The following is a 15,834-nucleotide window of genomic DNA, read 5'->3' on the forward strand; positions in this document are numbered from 1 at the left end:
CAGGATACCAAAGTCTACTTCCCAAGTTCTCCTCTCTTCTACAGTGTTGAGGGAGGGATATCTCTGCAGCCCATTTTAGCACTTTAAACCAGCTCACCTTTCCAAAAGAAGGTTTGATGGTCTGGAAAAGCCAAAGTAACAAACAATGTCAAGTCCTTCACTGCACAGATATGGCAACTCAAGCCACAGAGGATGTCTGAACAGGACCAGTCCCCCCAGTCTCCTCCCTCCCAGTTCATTCAACCTCTTAACAGAGAAAAGCTCCCACAGTCCCAGCAGGCCAGCGACTAAGCCAAAGCAGAGGAAAGCACCACCTTGGCCACCAAGTAGAAGGTGGCTTGCAAAGGAGCAGAGCTTCTGAGGCAGAGCAGTTCCCCAAAGGCGCAGCTTCCCCTTCACACCCTTCCCTGGGCAGAGCTCTGATTCCAGTGCAGGCCTAGCCCTGGGTGGGCTCATCTAAAGGTTCCACCCTCAGCCCCTTCTCTCATTTAGGTCCCTTAAGGTAAGAGGAAAGTAAGACACCCCTCAAAATCTACTGGATCCCGTGTCACCATTCTCCGAAAGCCGGAGATCCCCCAGAACCCGGCCCAGCTAGGGGAGCCCCAGGCAGGGCCGGCATTACCTGGTGGGAAAGGCTGGCCCCGGCATCTCTGGAGATTGTTTCCGTCGCAGAGCCGCACCTCTCCCTGCCCAGCCGGGTACCCACAAGGCCCCTGTTCCACCGGCTCCGCTCGATTTGGCCGGGCTGGGCTCCTGGCAGCTCAGCCGCCAGCTCCCGAGGTGCAGCACGCTCGCGCCCTCGCAGGGCGGCAGCGAAGGCGCCGCGTCGGGGTTGGCGAAACAGAAGGGGCGGGGGAAGAAAGGAGGGAAGGAGGCGGGAGGAAGCCGAGCGCTTCTCCTTTTCTGCAAAGCAGAGCTGAGGGCGGGGAGACGGCTATCTTCTCACCGTCTCAGCTATTCTTCCCACCCAGTCTCCAGCAGGAGGTAATTTCTCTCCAGGGCCAGGTTTTCCAGGGCTTGTCAGAATGCTGTGTGAGCTCCAGAGTCAAGGAAGGCAACCAGAGCTCCTCTGTGCCTTAGTTTCTACAGCTGAGTATAGAGGAGTCTCTTCTAGGATTCCTCAGGTCAGACCTAGGATTCACATTAGGCCTCAGGGAAAGAGATACACCTCCCCCCTCCCCAAACGTGCCAGGTTCTAATTCTAATGCTCCCGGAAGAACGCTAGGTGGGCCCCTATAACTGCTTCTAAGCAAAGAAAGCTCAGCAGCTGCAGCTGCTACATTATTATTATTATTATTATTATTATTATTATTATTATTATTATTTTGAGACAGAGTCTTGCTGTGTGCCCAGGCTGGAGTGCAGTGGTTGGATCTTGGCTCACTGCAGCCTTGACCTTCCCCGGGCTCAGGTGATCCTTCCACCTCAGCCTCCCAAGTAGCTGGGACTACAGGTACCTGCCACCACACCCCGTTATTTTTGTATTTTTTGTACAGATGGGGTTTGCCATGTTGCCCAGGCTAGTCTCAAATCCTGTTCTCAAGCAATCCTCCTGCCTTGGCCTCCCAAACTGCAGATTACAGGCGTGAGCCACCACACCTGGTCAATGCTACCATTTATTAAGAACTATCGTGTACCAGGTACTTTATAAATGTTATGTCTCTCTCAAAACAACCTTATGAAGTAGGCACTATACCAATTCACATATGTCAAAACGGAGGTCCAGGGAAAATGTCCAGGGCTCATACAATATTTTTTAACCAACTATTGTGTATCAGGCATTGTGATGGAACCTGAGCTGAACAACACATTATAGAACGTTTACCAACATGGCCCAGACTAGTAGTGCCTCTAGTAGTGCCTCCCAATTACTGAAACAATAAAACACACCTTCACACATTTGCAAATGCTCCCTAGGAGGTAGTATTACCTCACTCTGCCCCCTCCCAAACCTTGCTCTTAAGAGGCATGACAGAAGTCAGATTATGTGGTGTCTTTCGGGTCATAATTAGGAGTTAGGCTTTTGTTCCAAGTTTTATCAGTGGGAAGGCTTTGAAAGGTTTGAAAACAATGACAAACTCTAACTTACATTTTTTAAAAGATCACTGGCTGTTCAGTGGAGAAAGGGGGTAGGAGTGGAAATAAGAAACAAGATAATAAATTCTCTCAGAGGTTCAGGCAACAGAAAATGGTAATGATTTAGACTAACATATTGTAAGATAATGTAAAAAGAAGCAAGCATATTTTCTAAAGACACAGCTTGGAAGAAGCAGCAGCAGAACTTGGTGGAAAACAGAATATGATGGGTGAAAGAAGTCAGTGACTTCCCCAAGACCACACATCTGGTAAATACTCAGGAGTTCAAGGCCATCCTGGCCAACATGGTGAAACCCTGTCTCTACTAAAAATACAAAAAATTAGCTGGGTGGTGGCGGGCACCTGTAATCCCAGCTACTCGGGAGGCTGAGGCAGGAGAATCCCTTGAACCCGGGAGGCGGAAGTTGCAGTGAGCCGAGATCGCACCACTGGACTCAAGTCTGGGCAACAAGAGCGAAACTCCATCTCAAAAAAAGAAAAAGGAAAAAAAAAAAAAAGAATTGGTCAATAATAGAGACCCGGAGAGTTGCTGTAGTCTGAGGATTCAGCTTCAAAGTCATTTTAAGATTTTTTTTAACCCCACACCATGTCCTTCATCCCAATTTACACAGGGTGAATGAGAGACAGAAGTAGTCCTCTGCCTTAGACACAGCTTTTCAAACTAATAATCAATAATCATAGCAACTTATCTTACTCAACTTCCCACTCCATTCAGCATCCCCTTTGGATGGTCTTCCAGGCTTTTCTAAAATACATGCAGGAATGAGGAGCTCACTTTCCACTAGCACTATGAGGCAGTGTTTCCTCACATTCAGCGAGGTGGCTCTCTGTAAATTTCTAATTCTGCTCCAGGAGCAACGTCCTCCAGGGCAGGTCACATTAAAGGCTTGCAACTATGTATGTATGTAAGCTAAAGTGCCCCTCCACTTTCTCTCTTCTCCAAGATAAATACTCCCAGTTCTTTTACTCGTTTGTTCATTCAACAACTATTTAAGCATCTTGTGCAAGTCACTGGCGATAGACACATCAGTGAACAGAACCACATCTTCAAGGAGTTGATAATTTTATGGTTTAGTATGGTGGCTTTCAATTCCCCCTGTCCACCAGAATAACCTGGAAAGCTTTAAATATGTGTAAATATACTAGAGTCCCAGCAGAGATTCTGACTTGGTTGGTCTGGGATGTGGCCTAGGCAATATATTTTTATAGATATAACTATATTGATATCTACTGGAAGACTGAGTTACTATAAAGCTACAGTGATAATGACAATGTGGTATTAACGAAAAAAACAGATAAACAGATCAGTAGAATTGAAGTAAATAGCCCAAAATAGACCCATACAAATGTGGTTAACTGACTGTAAAAGAGAAAAGGAAATTCAGTGAAGAAAGGACAGTCTTTTCAACAAATTGTGCTAGGACTGGACATCCACATCCAAAAAAATGAACCTAGACACAGACTTTTATGCTTTTTACAAAAATTAACTCAAAATGGATCACAGACCATTGCATTTGCAAAATGCAAAACTAAAATATCTAAAATATAATGTAGGGGAAAATCTAGATGACCTTGGGTTTGGCAATGACTTTTTAGATACAGCCCCAAAAGCAAGATCCATGAAAGAAAAAAATTGACATGTTAGACTTGATTAAAATTTAAAATTTCTGTAAAATATAGTGTTAAGAGAATGAAGAAACAAACCATAGACTGGGAGAAAACACATCTGATAAAAGGCTTGTATCAAAATATACATAGAACTCTTAAAACTCAATAAGACGTGACCCAATTAAAGAAAAAAAAAGCTGGGCAAAAGATCTGAACAGACACTTCACCAAGGAAGATATACACATGACAAGCGTATGAAAAGATGCTCAGCATCTTTTATCATTAGAGAATCGCAAATTAAAACAACAATAAGGTATTACTACACATCTATTAGAATAACTAAAATCCAAAACACTGACACCACCAAATGGCAATAGGGATATGCAGCAACAGGAACTCTCTCATTCATTGCTGGTGAGAATGCAAAATGGTACAACCACTTTGGAAGACAGTTTAGGAATTTCTTACAAAGCTAAATACAGTTATGTGTCACTTAATGACAGGCATATATTCTGGGAAAGGTGTCATTAGGTGATTTCATTGTTATGTGAACATCACAGAGTGTACACATACAAACCTAGATGGTACAGCCTACTACACACCTAGCCTATATGGTATAGCCTACTACTGCTCCGAGACTACAAACTTGTATAGCATGTTACTGTACTGAATACTAGGCAACTGTAACACAATAGTATTTATGTATCTAAACATACATAAACACAGAAAAAGTACAGTAAAAATACACCATAAAAGATTAAAAAACAACAACAACAAAAAAAACAGTACATCTGTAAAGGGCATTTACCATGAATGAAACTTGCAGGACTGGAAGTTTCTCTGGATGAGCCAGTGAGTGAGTGGTAAGTGAATGGGAAGGCCTAGGACATTATAGTACACTACGGTAGACTTTATAAACTATGTTTAGACTGCACTAAACTTTAATTTTTTTTCTTTCTTCAGTAATAAATTAACCTTAACTTCCTATAACTTTTTACTTTAAAACTTTTTAATTTTTTAAAAACATTTTGACTTGGCTGGGCACAGTGACTAAAGCCTGTAATCCCAGCACTTTGGGAGGCCGAGACAGGCGGATCACAAGGTCAGGAGATCGAGACCATCCTGGCTAACATGGTGAAACCCCATCTCTACTAACAAATACAAAAAAAACTAGCCGGGCGTGGTGGCGGGCACCTGTAGCTACTCGAGAGGCTGAGGCAGGAGAATGGCATAAACCCAGGAGGCGGAGCTTGCAGTGAGCTGAGATCCGGCCACTGCACTCCAGCCTGGGCAACAGAGCGAGACTCTGTCTCAAAAAAAAAAAAAAAAAAAATTTTGACCCTATTGTAGTTAATACTTGGCTTAAGACACAAGCACATTGTACAGCTATACAACAATATTTTCTTTATAGCTTTATTCTAATGCTTTTTTGTATTCTTTGTAGCATTATTATTATTATTATTATTATTATTATTAGAGACAGAGTCTCAACTCCGTCACCCAGATAGGAGTGCAGCGGCATGATCTCGGCTCACTGCAGCCTCCACTTTCTGGGTTCAAGCAATTCTTATGACTCAGCCTCCCGAGTAGCTGGAATTACAGGCATGTGCCACCATGCCCAGCTAATTTTTGTATTTTCAGTAGAGATGGAGTTTCACCATGTTGTCCAGGCTGGTCTCCAACTCCTGAGCTCAAGCTATTCACTTGTCTCGGCCTCCCAAAGTGCTCGCATTACAGGTGTGAGCCACCACGCTTATCTATTTTTATTTTTTACCTTTTAAACTTTTTGTTAAAAACTAACACATAAACACACACTTTAGTCTAGACCTACACAGGGTCAGGACTGTCAATATTAGTGTCTTCCACCTGTACATCTTGTCCCACTGTCAAGATTAGTGTCTTCCACCTCTACATCTTGTCCCCCTGGAAGGTCTTTAGGGGCAGTAACATGCATGGAGCTGACATCTCTTATGATAACAATAACTTCTTTTGAAAGACCTCCCAAAGGACCTGCCTGAGGCTGCTTTACAGTTAACTTTTTTTATAAGTAGGAGTACACTCTAAAATAACAACAAAAAGCATAGTAAATATACACACCAGTAACAGAGTCATTTATCATCATTATCAAGCATTATATAATACATATAATTATGTGTTCTATACTTTTATATGACTGGCAGCACAGTAGGTTTGTTTACACCAGCATCTCCACAAACATGAGTAATATGTTGCATTAATATGTGATGATGGCTATATCATATATGTGGTCCATCACTGACTGAATCATCATTATGTGATTATAGTATTCCTAGGTATTTACTCAAATGAGTTGAAAACTATGTTCACACAAAAACCTGCTCATGAATGTTTATTGCAGTTTTATTCAGAATTGCTAAAAACTGGAAGTGACTGAGATATCCTTCAAGATTGAATGAATAAACTGTGGTATGTCATACAATGTAGTATTATTCAGTAAAAAAAGAAATGAACTATCAACCCACAAGAAGACATGGAAGAACCTAAAATGTAGATTTCTAAGTAAAAGAAGCCAGTCTGAAAAGGCTGATTCCAACTACATGATATTTGGAAAAAGGCTAAACTATAGAAATAGTAAAAAGATGAGTGGCTGCCAGGTATTTGAAAGGTTGGGGTTAACGGTTAAGGAATGAATAGGTGAAGCACAGGGCATTTTTAGGGTATAAAACTATTCTGTATGATACTATAATGATGGATACACACACTATGTATTTGTCAAAACCTACAGAACTATGCAACCCAAAGAGTAAACCCTAATGTAAACTATGTACTTTAGTCAATAATAATGTATCAATATTGGTTCATCAATTCTACATTAATGAGATGGTGATAATAGAGGAAACAGGGAGAGAGGGATTCTGCATTTTCTTTTTTTTTTTTCTGAGACAGAGTTTCACTCCTGTTGCCCAGGCTGGAGTGCAATGGCGTGATCTGGGCTCACTGCAACCTCCACCTCCCCAGTTCAAGCAATCCTCATGCCTCAGCATGAGTAGCTGGGATTACAGGCACACGCCACCATGCCTGGCTAATTTTTTGTATTTTTAGTAGAGATGGGGTTTCACCATGTTGGCCAGGCTGGTCTTGAACTCCTGACCCTCAGGGGATCTACCTGCCTTGGCCTCCCAAAGTGCTGGGATTACAGGTGTGAGCCACTGCGCCCAGCCGGATTCTGCATTTTCTACACAATTTTTCTTCATGGAAACTAAAACTCTAAAAAATAAAGTCTATTAAAATAAAAAAATCATCAAGCCAAAAAAAAAAAAAAGAAACAAAGACATACAAGATAAAGTTCATCTTCCTTTTTATTAGATTCATTACACATAAAATTACTCTGACAAATTGCTATAAAGATTTCTAAGTACTTTCAATTTCTACGCTTATCCCATTGTGGGCTAGGAACAGTTCAGACTACACTTTCAGTAATGATGATCTAGAGTACCCTCCACTAAATAGAGTTCTGTTTGCAATGATCCTCTTACTGCCTGGTACCCCGAGGGGAACATGATACTCTAAGTGTAGTCTGTCCCCTGCAAAACATAGTGGAACTATCACCTCCTTTAACTGTACTTAATACTTCCAATAATTCAGCCTGAAGTTGCATTAGATTTTTATCCACTGCAATGCCTTTGGCTGACATTGAGCTTCAGCAGCCAAAACCACCATTTTCATAAGAATAGCATCATGCTAAGTCTCCTCCAGCCTGCCCATATGTTGCCATTTCTTTTGAGACTTAAAATGCAGAACTTCGCTGTCTTCCTCCTAAATTTCATCTTGTTGGCTTCAGCCCATCATTCCAAGCTCACTCATCTAAATATTAGTTTTCTCTTTCAGTTTTTGTCACCTACAAAGCTAATAAGCATGCCATCTCTTCAAACATTTTTCAAACATCTGTCATGTGCTCTTGCCTGTTCCAGGTTTTGAGGATTAAAGATGACCTAGAAATGGCCTACGTTTCGAGGAAATCACCACTAATAGGGGAAGTTGGCAAATACAAAACTAAAAAGTGCTACACTAGAAAAATGACTGAACAAAATAAATAGGATCAGGTAGACAAAACAACAAAACGTCTATGTACAGTATTAGGCAGAACCACTAATATCTTCAGCAGGAACGATCAAATTCAGACATCATCTATTTTAGATTTCAGTTCTGAATAACCAAATACTGGTTTGGTTACCAAAGGTTAACTGGCTGGCTAATACACTGTCTCTCTCTTTCAATGGTGGGTGCTGCTATAGGAAACTTGGCTAAGTTTAGTTCCCTCTGATGAAATACAATACTTATGAAATTGAGGCATACTGGTAAGATGCCAGCAGTTTTATTTATTACTAACAGAATCAAATGAGGTAAAAGCAACTTCAGAGATGACTCTGTACATTCAAAGAAATTAAATCTTGGAGATCTCAAATGACTTGCTGAAGTTACACAAGTTAGCAATTAACATATTTTAAGTGCAATAACTCCTTTCATTTAAATAGTCCTCTGGTTTTCAAAGTAAATAATTAACAAATTATTCTTACAAGCCATGGTCCTTGGCCAGCAATGTTTTGTCTCTGTAGTCATCTTAAGCCTAACCAGGCCTTTTTAAGTCACTTATCTCTCCTCTGTAGGCATATGAGTTAGCAACTCCTGCTAACTCTATTATAAAAGTGAATGATCAATAATCATTCAAAAATTTGGTTTTGTTTGGAGACTACAGCTTTCAATCTAATGGTTTATAACTGATGAACAGTGTGACTGAAGTGCCTAAAAGATTTGAAAATGATTATTTTTATTGGGTTCTTTAGAAACCACAAATAACTTTTAAAACAATATGTGTACTAAGTGAAAATTATAAATCTCCTGACACAACCAGTTAAATGTACAAGGAAATCAGTCAACAATGATGATGCTGGATTTAAAACAACATCTGAAATGACATTTTTTCTTGTAGTGATTAGATGGTAAGGCCAGTTGCCTGTTAAGGTCACTTTCTGTGGAGTATACTTTCAGTAATGATGATCTAGAGCACCTTAGATCTTGATATGAGGTGGAGTATAAAATAAATAATAATAGTAGCTTACAAAAACACTGTAAAGAAACAAGCAAAAGAAAGATGGAAATGAAAAAAGGTACTAATAAATCTATTTAGTGGCAGTCAGTCATAAGTCAAAGCAACCAGTCATAAGTCAAAGCATACTTGAATTTCAAACAAGGCAAAGAAGTGCAGAGAAGGGAGACATTAATTATACCTGCAGAACTAAGAAAAGCTTCGTGGTAGAGGCAGTATTTGGGTTGGTATTGAAGAAGGAGTAAAATTTTCATAGCAATATTGAGATTTCCCTTGAGTGAATCACAAAAACAAAGGGCCAAAGGAGTAAAAAGTATGAGTGGTTTAGGAAACAGTAAATAATTTGGTCCTTCTTGGAAATAGTAAATAATCTCATCATTCATTCACCACTTATTGAACATATTCTACATGCCAGACACAATGCTCGTCACTATGGATGCAAGGATGACATGACCTAGTTCTTACCCTCAAAAGGAAAAGCATTTTTAAAGACAATAGGAGACAAAGCTGTGTCACTGATTGTCAGACTTAATAGGTCAAAACTCTGTTCCCCCTTCAGGTGTTTCCTCCCCCCACCCCTCAATAAATGGCAATTCTACTCTTACAGTTGCTAAGCCAAAAATCTGATTCATTTTTTACTCCACTTTTTGTCTATCAGCACCCACAAGCATCCATCAGCAAATTCTATCAACTCTACCTTCAAAACAGATCTATGGTCCAACCACTTCTCATCACCTTTACTGTTATCACCTTGGTCCAAACCATCAGCAATTTTTGTGTACAACAGTGGATCTCAATAGTGGGGTGAAGAGGAGTTGGGGAGGGGAGGACAGATTTGCTCTGCTCCCCAGGGGATATTTGGCAATGTCTAGGGAAATTTTGGATTAAAACAACTGGGTAAGTGCTACTGGCATTTAGTAAGTGGGAGCCAGGGATACTATTAAACATCCTAGAATGCATAGTATAACCCCCTCACAACAAAGAATTATCCTGCCCAAAATGTCAATAGTGCCATTGTTGGGAAACTCTGACCGAGAATATTACAACATCCTTCTTAACTGATCCATTCTTGCCTCCCAGGGTGATCTATTTAAAATATGTCACAGATCACATCACTCTCTTCTGCTTAAAATCTTCCAGTGGCTTCCCCAATCTCAGTGGAAAAGCCAAAGTCCTTACAAACACATACAAGGCCTTATATGATCTTACCTTCCTCTACCTCCTCCCCTCATCTTACCCTGCTACTTCACTGACCTTATCTCCAACTTTTCCCCACTTCACTCACTCTGCTCCAGGCACCAAGGCTTTCTCCAACAGGCTATATACACTCTCTCCTCCAGGCCTTCGTACCCTATGGTGACTATGCCTGAAAACATATTTCCCCTCAGATATCCATATGGCTTATTGCCTTCCTTCAAGTCTCTGCTGAAAGATCACTTTATCAGATAATTCTTCCCTAACCATTCTTTATAAAATGATTTAAAAATCTCCCTCTACTCTATATTAGCACCCTTTATTCCACCCTATCCTGCTTTATTTGTATTCTGGCACATATCATCAACTGACATTTATTTGCCTATTGGCTGGCTCCCTCCAATCAACATATGCTCCACAAGGGCAAAGACTTTGTCTTTATCTCCAGACCTCAGAGCTATTCCTTGCAAACAGTAGGTGATAGATAAGTAATGGCTGAATGAAGGAATGAATGAATAAATGGAGCTAGAAAGACCAGTCAGAAAAAAACTACAGAGAATCCTGAAGGCTAGGAAAGGAATGTGGATGCAGTCTTAGAGTGACTTAAAGTAACTGTCCAAGAGTTTTCCTCTCATCATGTCATACAAATCACCTTTTGCCCTTCTGACCAAAAAGGGAGACAGGGGAAGGGAGGAAGAAATGGAGAATTCTATAAGAACATTATAATAATCAGAGGTATCTAATAATGAAATGGACAATCTCTGAGGTATTAACATTGCCAATCAACCCCTCAGCAGGGAAGATACAGCAACAAGTTACTGCATAATCCCATAAGTTTTCGTCCCTTTGCCTATCCTTTAGGACCCAACTTAAATGTCACCACTTCTATGAAGGCTTCCTATAATCCCTCAAACAGATTTAATGACTCCTAAATATGGCCCCTATAGAAGTCTTCCCAAACACTTATCCAATTTACAGAAAGTATTTGATAGTATTTCTTTTTATCTCTAGACTGGAAAGGTAGTATTTATCTCCTCATTTACTACTATATCTCCAGCCCAAAAATGAAGTAGCTCCAATAAAACACAGGCACCAGCACACATTTTTATAAAATCATACAGAGTACAAATACATTTTTTAAAACCATATTAAAAAGTCACTAAAGGCAGGGCACAGGGGCTCACGCCTGTAATCCCACCACTCTGGGGAGGCTGAAGCGGGTGGATCACCTGGGGTCAGGAGTTTGAGACCAGCCTTGCTAACATGGTGAAACCCCATCACTACTAAAAATACCAAAATTAGCCAGTCGTGGTGGCAGGCACCTGTAATCTTGGGAGGCTGAGGCAGGGAGAATCACTTGAACCCGGGAGGCGGAGATTGCAGTGAGCCGAGATCGCGCCATTGGACTCCAGCCTGGACGACAGAGCGAGACGTCGTCTCAGAAAAAAAAAAAAAGTCACTAAAATCAAATGACTTTAAAATCCCTAATCAATATCCATTCATCCCTTCATCCTTGCCAATTTTGCCAACCCTAATTTTATCCAGGAAAGTAATGAGACAATTAAACACTCATTTTCCCAGCCTCCTTTAAAGTTGGGCATGTCCCTGTGACAAAGTTCTAGTCAGTAAGTTTCTAAGGATTCTGGGGAAATGGTTGCTTTAATTATAAAATAGAACACAGGCAGAGTGCTAATTCTGCCTTTCCACCCCTTTCTTCCTTTTTCAAACATTCTTTCTGGAGCTGCAGTAGCCTCGTAACCTTGAGGTCATAAGTACAAGAGTGGAAAGCACACACTCGATGGCAGAGTGGCCGAGTGGAAAAGGCTGGCAGCGTAGAAAAACAGAAGGAGCCTGGGTTCTAAATGGTATTGTATCCCATCCTATACAAGCAACCAATACCCTCCCTCCAGAAAATTAATTCCTATATTTTAAATCACTGTTAGGTTTTCTACTACTTACGGCTGAAAATATTTCTAATTGAGACAAACAAGAAGCATACTAGAGAATCAAGAAAAAGATGCTTCTTACTAGTCTGAAACATTGATTCCTTATTAGCCACTGGTCTCTAACCATAAATAAATTCCTCTTATTAGCATGAGAATGAAAAAGATCTGAGCAAATTAAGACAATACTAGGTAGATATGAAAGGAAGACTGAGAATATTCTTCACAATTTGATATGTTCCCAATAAGGCAGGCAATCACTCTTTCCAAGTTCTTTAAAAAAAAAAAAAAACAGAATAACAGTATAACCTGTCTACTTCAAAAATGGCTTTCAAGTTGCTTACAAGCATAAATATGTATATATACACACACACACACACACACATATCCCTTAGGACAACAGTAATCATCAATGGAATACAAGTAATAAAGTAGGAGACAATTACAACATAGTACCAACACTCCATGCTTTGCAATTCATGACCAAATTTTGCTCTGAGCATCCCGGAAGCCAAAACCAAAATTTAAGAGAAAAGGGTGAAACTCAAACTAATACTCATTGTCTCATGAAGGAAATATTTCAGTGTTGTTAAGGGACAACCATTATTAAAGTAGGGGTTGAAAAATTCTACAAAAGGCCAAATGGTAAATATTTTAGGCTTTGCAGGCTCTATCATCTCTGTCTCAACAACTCAACTCTGTCTTTGTAGCACAAAAGCAGCCACTGACAATATGTAAATGAACGTGTGTAGCTATGTTTCAACAAAACTTTATTTATAAAAACAGGCAATGGGGCCAGATTTGTCCCACAGGCTGTAGTCTGATGACCTCTGACTCAAAGGATTCTTAGATGTAAGCACCAGATTCTGAGTCTGGTGAAAATCAATTTAAAATCTGAGTCTAATGAAAATCAATTTACTGAAAGAATATTGGGTGGCTCACAAAATTTGGTGAAGGTTGGAAAAATAGGCTTAAGGCTAAACTTCCAGAATAAAGCACAAAGTTACACTGCAGAACTAGTCCAATGAGGAAACCACTGCAGCTACTTCTGATCATTACATGCTAGAATGGGTACCACTGTCACTTCTGTATCAAGAATTCAACCTCTGTACAGCAACCACAAGCAACAATGCCACTTCAGTGCCAGGAACCCAACCTTGCTGGGGATGCTACTGCCTCTGCCATCAGAAAAAGAAAGTTAGTTTCCCATTACGTTCTCTCTCATGTCTTTAAGTGCTAAATCCAAGTGTGGTCTGGGCATATCGGATTGGATTGGTGAAACCTAGGTCACTGCCTATGCCCCAGAAGCAAGGACGCCTGGGAAGCAAGTATCTAAATTATCTCCTTTAGGGAATTGCATATTTGCCCCTAATGAGACTCATAAAATGGGGAACACAAAATACTGCACAGTAAAAACAAATGTTCCACTCTAAAATCTTGTAACTAACACTAACAAACTAAAAATGTTCTATCTCTTCAAAAAGGGGACAATATACAAAGTTTTATCAGTTACTACACTCCAGCATTAAATTCTGAGGAATGTTTCTCTTATTTGTTGGCGCTTTAAGTACCGGGTACTATTTAAATCCTGGTGCCTTTCTTCAAGCTATTACCACTGCATAGAACACACTTATCTCCCGTTATTCCCTTCTTTTTCCTCCAAAACTTTTAATCTTCAGGTGTCATCTCCTCTAACTTGCCATCTCTGATGCAGTCCTCACCCAATGGCTTGAGTAGGTCCTTCACCTTTAAGATCTTAGAGCACCTCATAAATATGCGCATCACTAACCACAGGTGTCTTGTATCTCCAGCCAGACTATATGTCCCCTTGTTTATGAAATGCTTCATTCATCTCTGTCCCCTCAGTACTTCATACAAAGCCTAGCACATAGAAAGCTCTCAATAATTACAACTACTGAACCCAAACAAATCTAAAAAATAAAAACATTACATATCTTTTGGCTCAGCCGCCCAATTTCTCTTTGTCTTGTCCTGATTCATTTTATTCCCCAGGATACATACTTGTTTACAAGGCTGTTTTAAATATCTGAAATGCTGCAGGAGCACAAGTGGCTTTTTTTTAAGTGATAATAAATAAGTCCTTTATAAACTCAAAAGTAGCTGAGGTCCACTGTGTCATCGAAGTAGAAGACAATTTTAATAGGCATACACACCCCATTTTAAGGACAACTGGACTCCAAAAACTTCACACACACGCTTTTGCTTTTGTTTTTTTAATAAAATTCCAATCTACTAAAATCTGTCTTCTCATTTTAATTAAGTTTGGACTCCAACTATGGTGTTCTACTAGGTCAGCCAAGGTTTCTAGAAAAGAGGCAGCTTCTGTAAGAATTGACAGTTGTAAAGAGCTGCATTTATGTGGTAACTAATAAAGCACATTCATACCCATTATCCAATTTAATTCTTACATACCCTCCTTTGAGATTTCTCCTCAGAAGCAAGGCCCAGCCCCACGGCTATCTCTGTGGCACCCTCCTGGACCACTCCTACCACAGCCACCATTATCTTCTGCCACATATACATTTGTTATAACTCTTTTCAATTAAACTAATTATCTGTATCTATCATCCTTAGTGAATTATAAACAGCCTGAGGGAAGGGACAGGCCTAGCACAGTGTAAGGCATAATAAATGCTCGATAATTATTTGCCAAAGTGAGTTAAGAAGAATAGTTCATATTTCTGTTTAAATAAAGTAGAAACTGAGTTGACTTTCCCAAATTATCCTAGCTAAAACTATAAAATCAAGATATTCTTAGTGCAGTGGCTTCTGCCTATAATCCTAGCTACCTGGGAGGCTAAGGCAGGGGGATCACTTGAGCCCAGAAGTTCAAGGCTACAGTGGGGTATGATCACACCACTGCACTCTAGCCTGGGTGACAGAGCAAGACCCTGTTTCTGAAGAAGAAAAAATACTCCTGTGTTCAAGGAATCTTCCCACCTCAGCCTCCCAAAGTGCTGGGACTACAAGCTTGAGCCACTGCACCAAGCCCATTCTTGACTCTCAATTGAAGGCCTTTGGTTTTTTTGTTTTTTGTTTTTTGTTTTTTTTTACATACCACACAGCCCTCTCCTAAGACTGGTTAAGAACAAAGGGAGTCTCAGACTAGGAGTCAGATGTCTTTGTTTTCAGACAAGCCACTCAACTTCTCTGAGTACCAATTTCCTTATTTGACAAATGGGAACACCACCACCATCTTTTTTTCTCTAATCACAATATGAAGGTTACATAAGATAATGGGAGTAAACGTAGCTTTAGTGTGAAATTATGGCATATACTAAGCCAGGGACAATGCTTAGGTTGATGACTCCAACCTCCCACTGTTGGTGACAAAGTCAAAACCAGAGTCAACCCTACAAGAATCATATCACTTAACCTAACAACAGCCCTTTAAAAATTGGCTTTATTACTCTCATTTTACAGATAAGAAAACCAGGACACGGAGAGCTTAACACTTGCCAAAGCTTATAAACCTAGTAAATTTCAGAGTTGGAATTAGAAAATTCAGGTTCATCACATTCTAAGGAGTTTTCCATGCTGTTCTCCAAACAATTATAAAATAAAAGCTTTCCTTCCTCTTCAGTTTCAATTAGCACCAGGCAGATGGAATAGTGCTAATCTTAAATTGGGAACATTCTACTGTGTCTCAGGCCAAATCAAAATAAGAGTTAGCCTTGTAGGTAAGTACACCTTGATTCAACCCCTGTGGAGGCAAAAATTGAATCTGTATATTAGAAAATATTCTGATCTCAATTTAGAAATTGTTTTAATGAGACTGAAAACCTGACAGGAAAAGCGAAAATGAGCAATCTTTTTTAAAAGAAAAAAAACCATTCAGTGCTATGATTATGAAACACAAAAGAGCCTAGGCTTTGAAATCAGACA

The 15,834-nt window shown here is 40.0% G+C and overlaps 1 protein-coding gene across 11 annotated transcripts in view; it reads right to left on the bottom strand.

Annotated features, from left to right (window-relative positions):
- PAK1 (p21 (RAC1) activated kinase 1) overlaps positions 1-15,834 on the bottom strand; it is a 147,977-nt gene that overhangs the window by 85,041 nt on the left and 47,102 nt on the right. For 6 of the 11 annotated variants that reach the window (XM_050757483.1, XM_050757482.1, XM_050757480.1 and 3 more), the window contains one exon: positions 623-801. The exons of the other annotated variants lie outside the window; for them this stretch is intronic. The gene's annotated coding sequence lies outside the window, so the exon portion shown is untranslated. Of the gene's footprint in view, positions 1-622; positions 802-15,834 lie in introns of those variants that run through there. 11 annotated transcript variants of the gene reach the window in all.

Source organism: Macaca thibetana, chromosome 14 (assembly GCF_024542745.1).
Source record: "Macaca thibetana thibetana isolate TM-01 chromosome 14, ASM2454274v1, whole genome shotgun sequence".
NCBI lineage: Eukaryota > Metazoa > Chordata > Mammalia > Primates > Cercopithecidae > Macaca > Macaca thibetana.